Genomic DNA, 7072 nt, shown 5'->3' with positions numbered 1-7072 from the left:
GATCTTTTCGGTATAGTCGTTTAAAACATTCAATTACACCTTGATTCATTCATGATGATATCAATAATGTGACATTAGGTGGAAAGAATATATCTTTAATTTCATTATTTTAGGTGGAAAGAATATATTTTTAATTCATTAATTTATCCTTCTTATTTAAAACTATCACAAAGGATACGATGAGACATTATCTTTTTTCTCTTTCATCACTTTTCAATTGATGTTCCTTTATTTCTGGAATAAAAAATAATTTAAACCATACAAGAAAATTATTGCTTTCCATCTATACATTTGATTGACGTTTGCATGTAACCGGCAGAACATTTACATTAATATTGACTTTTTCCTATTATCATAATAAGAAACTGATAGCATCCAATAGCATTGCCACAAATAAATATGGTGACTAGACCTTTGCTGATTTTTCGATCAGGTGCAGAACTTTCATAAGATTTCTTGAGATAATATTTTTTACAGTAATCCTATCTCATCGGCATCATATGCCCTATGCGAAGTGTGTTTTTCAACTAGAAAGTTATTAAAAATCGCTTAAAATTTGTTTACAGCTTCCTTATCTCGAGATAGTTTTTCTCCATAAATATTTAATTGTCATATATCATAATGAGATTTGAATTTGAACAACCAATCAATGCTTGTTTCGAAATGTAGATATCTATCTAATTCATTATTGAGATCTATAGCCTTTTGACATAATATAGATCTAAATAGAGGTATACTGTTTTATCAACATTCTATAAAAAAATTAAGAAAGTACATTGTTTAAAGTTTTTTTTTCATAGCTTTTACAATTTCCAGTTGCCTGAAATATGTTGCAAACAGTTTGAAATATCATAGTTCTTTCTTTTAATATTCATAATTGTTGATTTTCCAAAACAATATTTTTTCACTAATGCAGTTGCATTTAGACCATTCTCACGTTTTTCACATTTTATTCCCATAGTTAATACTATTTCTTTTCGATATAGCAACATTATATGAACGATTGTAGGGACGTCATCACAGCTCAGTATTGAACACAAAATGATTTATTTACATATAAAATATGTTCATATAAAAGAGACTTCGAATAATAGAATGTCTGGATAGTGAAAAATTCAGATAACAGGGACTTCAGATAATTAATTATGTATATAACTATTATATATATATTGAATTAAAAGAATATAAAGAAATATAAACCACACGCTATTATCTTTCATAATTAGACATTTCTTCTGTTCGAAGTTCGCAATTTATTCTTATTCATATACTAAAAAAATCGTGGTTTAGTATTAGTTATGTAACGGCTTAATAAGATCAGCATAAGATATGCTGACCTTGACAATACAATGTTTGACTATTATCTAAGACATTGTTAAAATGTTCGATGATCTCATAAAATTTCAAATTTTCAAAATAATTGTTTTAATCGCCAATACTTATGAGATTTTCTTCATGTCCCAACCACTACTATAGAGTACTTCAAAAGTGCAACGTACGAACTGTAAAATTGAAGAAATTAACGTAACACGTTTGATTTATGACACAAAATAAAAAACGTCCTTACTAAAACGTCCCTATTAAAAACTGTAAAATGGAATACTTAATCTTTTTTGATATCAATTTCTTGAAGAGATCTCTCGACCTTAATATTATTAAATATAGGCAAAGCTTTCAAGAAGTGTTTATGATAATGGAAAATAATATAAAAATGTCATGAAATTAAAACAAAGTATTCTTACAAATTGAAGTCTTTTAAACCAAAAACATATTAAAATTTAAATTTAAATCAATTTCTAGTCGTTTATTAGATGTTATACAGTGAAAAAGTGGTTTCATTATATATTGATATAAAATTCAAAAAAAAATATTTCTATTCAAATAATTATAATAATCTATAATTTATTTTAATAATTTATCATTTTATCCGATTAAAATCAATATATATATTTATATTATTTTTTCTAATTTCTTTCATTTACAAGATACGAACTTGCAATTCTACACCTATATACATACTTTGAAGCACACATTTAATATATAGGATGAGTCAATTATATATATATATATATATATATATATATATATATATATATTCTATTATGTTATATGAAATATATAAATCAATCATTCTATCACTTTGTTTGGTACTTTTCATGATTTTTATACTGCCAGGGTATGAAAACCTATAGTATGTACTTCAGAATAAGTCTGATATTTCAAATGCGTCTAATTTTTAACTAGTTAGGGGTACATATCAATTTAATAAAATTAATAACCATTGCATATAGACCAATTTGCTTTCAATATAAGTACTAATACATATTAGTTTAGAAATATACTAGAATCATACAAGTATTATTTTATGCATGTAATTGCAATCATAATAGGAAATTGAAAAAGATTCAATATATTTTTATGTAAAGAATTATTTTCAATATAAATATTAATAAATACAAGTATAAAAGCATATTAATAATATACTAAGTATTTTCTTATTTGTTATTATGTGATTAATTTCAAAGTAATGAAATATGGATTATAACTCCATTGTAAATATGGATTAAGTCTCTTTGTTTTGTAGCTATTATTCTAATACTTTTTTTTTTAACAATGAGTCTATGGAGACATTTCTTTTATCAATAAAATTGATTAAATATTTGGTTAAAATTTTGCGTGAAAATAATCAAAAAACCTCAAATGACTCTGTAAAACAAACGACTATATTAATAAAAGAACAAGATCATGATTCATGATTGGTTTCTTACTATTTATTGTTTGTTTTTCGAATTATCTTTTAACACTTCAATACTGATATATCGAAGTAGATGAATTAAATACAAAGTCGTGATTATAATATAAATCATATAACGTACCTTTTTCGATAATATCATATAAATGAATTTCTAATTTCACCACTAATATTGTGAATAAATATGTACAAAGAAAGTTTTAAATAAATGTACTGTTAATTAAACGAAACATATCGATGAAACAAAAAGAACCTATCCTTAGTTAACAAAAATAGGTATATATAATACTAACTAAAATAGGTACATACAATAGAAAAATAATAAAAACACCATGGAAAATGTACCACTCGTGAGCAAATCCAAAAAGGGAATTACTAAAGGTCATACTTTTCAATGATTAAATGAAAAAATTATGAACAATAACTCGGGCTAATGCAGATCCTTCGTCCTCAGAATAATAAGAATGGAAGAATTTGAATTTGTTCATTCACTACTTAAGATGTTCCATGATGGTACTAAACACGTCCCCGTTGTAAATAAACTAAATCAATTCGCAGTAGATCGAAAATAATGTGGATTGCAGTTGCAAATTGACTTGGTAATTTGATTTAAGAAGACAATGATAATCTGAAAAAGATTTGACAAAAAATATTTATTACATTTATTGTAATAAAAAAAATTGTAAAATTTCAATTTAATATAAATTGTAAAATTTATTTATATATTAGATTCTTAATCAACTATGATGATGACTGTAACTGTTAAAAACAGAATAAATAAAACTTTATAAATGCAAAGAAAGGCGGTATGACTACTTAATCTCCAATCTATTCAAACATATAAAAGTTAATTGAAATTGCAAAAAGTAAACTTAAATTAGGGGAAAAACATTACGTTTTAATATTCCTCCTTTCACTTTATAAATAGGAAGATGGACTCATTTATAATTGCACGAACAACTGAAATAAAACAAAATATCGTTATTTAAACAAATAAAAATAGTTAAAAGTATATAGCCAGAAAACAAAATGAATTTGCATAAGTTTTTACTAATACAAAGTAATAATAAAATGAACAAAGGTATTACTTAAGGCTGCTCATCATCTTTCACTCGAAATGTGCGTGACTTCAGCGACAAGTATGAACAAAACTACGAATCGAGCGGGGAACGCTGCCCTCGCTATACGTCTATCGTATCATTGTATAAGTTTGTTTGATTATTTCCCTCTAACGCGTTCATAATAATTGATTTTGTGTAGGTTAGAGTAAATAGTATTAGTAGTGAACTCGCACTTCTCAATCTCTCATATGTATATTTTTTTTTTGATAGTGCCATGCGAGCACAGTGATCCGTACTAGAACGACATCGGTATGTATTTGTTTCACGATAAATACATTGAGAATAATAAATATAATTAACACACACAAGAACCAGTCTATAAATTTACGACAAAAATAATATCTTGTCGAATGTTTCTTATAAATAATTACTGAATACTTATATATCATATTATTTTAATACAAATTAAAGCATGAGTTCATTTTCACACTATGAGGTAGGACTCCCAGCGCTTTCTTTTTACGTGGTTTTCCCTATATGACTAATCCATTCTATGTTACTTCAACTACTACTACTGATAACATAACATAACATAACGTAACGATATAATTATAATATAATATAATATAATATAGCATAATAATAATAATAGTAAAAATGTACTTTAATTTATATATATTAAACAATATGAAAACAAATGCATTACGAACCTAAGATAGTAAAACGAAGAGAATTGATACGAATGAAAACAAAAGAAATCTTTCGTACTTGTCATCATCGTCGTTTGACGTATATATCGATAGATAGTCATGTGTGGAAATTATCAAGGACACCATTTCTTGAGAGTCCGTGCGATAAACCATGACGTAAAATAACACATTTTTCTTTCTTTTATTATCATGAGTTTCCATAATTATATGTATCACGATGTACATATTATAAGTATATTCTTCCATTTCTTCTTCTTATTACTGTTCTTATTACTATATTATTATATTACATATTATTATTATAGTAATATAGTAGTAATAGTGATAATACGAATTAAACTCCTACAAAGAAAACCATAACAAAATAGCGCTTAGAGAAAAATCTCGTAGATAATGTGGAAACGAACTAGTATTTTGATCCTCATCAAAAACAATATATATGCTCACTAATTATTAATTTTTTAAAAATAATCGACAAATATGTATACTTTATATGCATTTGTCATCAAACAAAATTATACTGTTGCTGTGTCCAATCTAGCACAAATCAACCTTAAATTCACGTCAGCCATCAGTGGAGGAATAAATATAATATTAGATTGGATCAGATAGGATTGGAAATATAATATAGATTGGATAATAACACCTGACTAAATTATCAAATAAAGAAAAAAAAAATTAGTTCATTATTTTCGTTTATATCGATCGTATTTCATTAAATTTCGATCCACTGACATGAACGATTGAACACGTATCTCCTTATGTTTGTCATAGAATCGTTTATCCAAAGCTCCTTAAAATAACCGAGTGAGTTACCGTAGCTCCGTGAAACGCATTTCTTTGCGTTGAAAATGTTCAGAAAATCTGAGCATTGGCTATTTACACATACACACAAACAGAAAATTGCTACTTTCCGGAACAATATACACCATTCAAGCATGTATATAAAAATCAGTAGTGAGGAACGAGCTTCTCTTTTGCCGTAGATTTCTTTGGGTGCTACTGTATAAAATTTTGTCTTCGGAAAATATATTGAAAATTGTATTTATGCCAAGAATGAAAATAGGCGTCATTTTTTAATTTAATGAAGAAGGAATCATTTTAAAGACGAAGCTTTAATCTACCGGTCATACTTTTTGAATTTTTGAAAATGTTTTATATTTGTTAATAAACTATTTTTAAAAGAACATCGTTTTGTTACGAAAATTTTTTTCGAAGAAAATAAAGCTTCAAAATTTTAAAAATAAAATTAATAGATTAAACCTTCTTTAAAATGAGAACTTATTCATCACAATCGGTCAAGAATTACGTCTGTTCTATTTGATGGTGAAAACCATTACGAAACGGGGGTGATGAACAGCCTTAAAAGCAGTATTAAAATACATGTAATCTTGTGGAAAAAAATTCTTTTTCTAATATTATGAAATATATTTTTCCCTTTATTAATAATAAATAAATAAGTATATAATAAGTAAATAAGTAAATTGTAAATAAATAAATAAGTAGATAATAAAAATATTTATTAAACAACTATGAAAAGAGATTCGTATTTTTTTAGTTTACCCGAAAAAAATTGAAATTGTTAATTGTATGCAGCACAGTTACGAACTTTTTATAGGCATCATCGGGATCGTACTTAAAATATGGTAAGCATTCAATGCATTAATTGATATTAATACTACAATGATCAACAAATACTATTTTGTTGAAAATGCCTTCAACTTCCCTGAAAGTTATGTAGTACAGATACCACAAAATATAAGAGAACCACTTGAAAGACTCGCATGTCTCCTTGACTAACGAAAATTTTAAGATTAACATCGAATCATATTTTTTATAGCGTTTTAAAATCATTAGTCAATCAGAATGCTGAACATCATTACTAGCACCACCTGTTAGATCGTACAAAATTGTAAATCTGTGTTACGTCCTACGCTGACCGTAGACTTCAAATAGAACTATGTAACTATTAGATAAGCGATATCTCCTCCTTTGTAGAATAGAAATGGGAACCTACGCTAATCAAGATAAAAATGAAATATGAGTTCTATCATAAATATGAACAAAGATTCCTATCAGTGTACAAAGAGAAACGTGCCTAACAATGGGAAGCGAAAGAACACGGACGCCATAAAAATGTGAGACACGTGCGTAGAATCCACAAAGCCTTATCCCTACCAGCACGCAGCATCCCAAACGCCCCTAATCACCATTAGACATCTCGCCGTCAGTTAGAGCTGTAACGGACCAATGACGACACCACGGCAAATCACTCCTCGCTGATTGTGCAACATTCTTTATTTAATCGACCACATACGCCGTGTTGACGATTATGATTTTTATGATTATTAACGCTAAGATCATTTCATTGTATTTATTGTTATGATTATTATTATGATTATTGTCGCTTAGATCATTTTGCTGTATTAATTATTACTATTATTTTTTTTAGATTATTGTTGCTTAGATCATTTCGCAGTATTAATTGTTACGATTATTGCTTGGTTTAATATTACTTAGATTCTTCATTGTACTAATCATCAAGTTAT

General features: G+C 26.8%; 1 long non-coding RNA gene across 1 annotated transcript; it reads right to left on the bottom strand.

The window, feature by feature from the left end:
• Window positions 1-2870: 2870 nt before the first annotated feature.
• LOC127070566 (uncharacterized) lies at window positions 2871-4176 on the bottom strand. The gene is made up of 3 exons (XR_007784572.1): window positions 3841-4176; window positions 3648-3712; window positions 2871-3380 (listed from the first exon to the last, which is right to left on the bottom strand). It is a non-coding gene; the product is annotated as an uncharacterized LOC127070566 (long non-coding RNA).
• Window positions 4177-7072: the final 2896 nt, after the last annotated feature.

The sequence above is a fragment of the Vespula vulgaris genome, chromosome 18 (genome assembly GCF_905475345.1).
Source record: "Vespula vulgaris chromosome 18, iyVesVulg1.1, whole genome shotgun sequence".
Classification (NCBI taxonomy): domain Eukaryota; kingdom Metazoa; phylum Arthropoda; class Insecta; order Hymenoptera; family Vespidae; genus Vespula; species Vespula vulgaris.
This window is presented reverse-complemented; position numbering and strand designations above follow the sequence as displayed.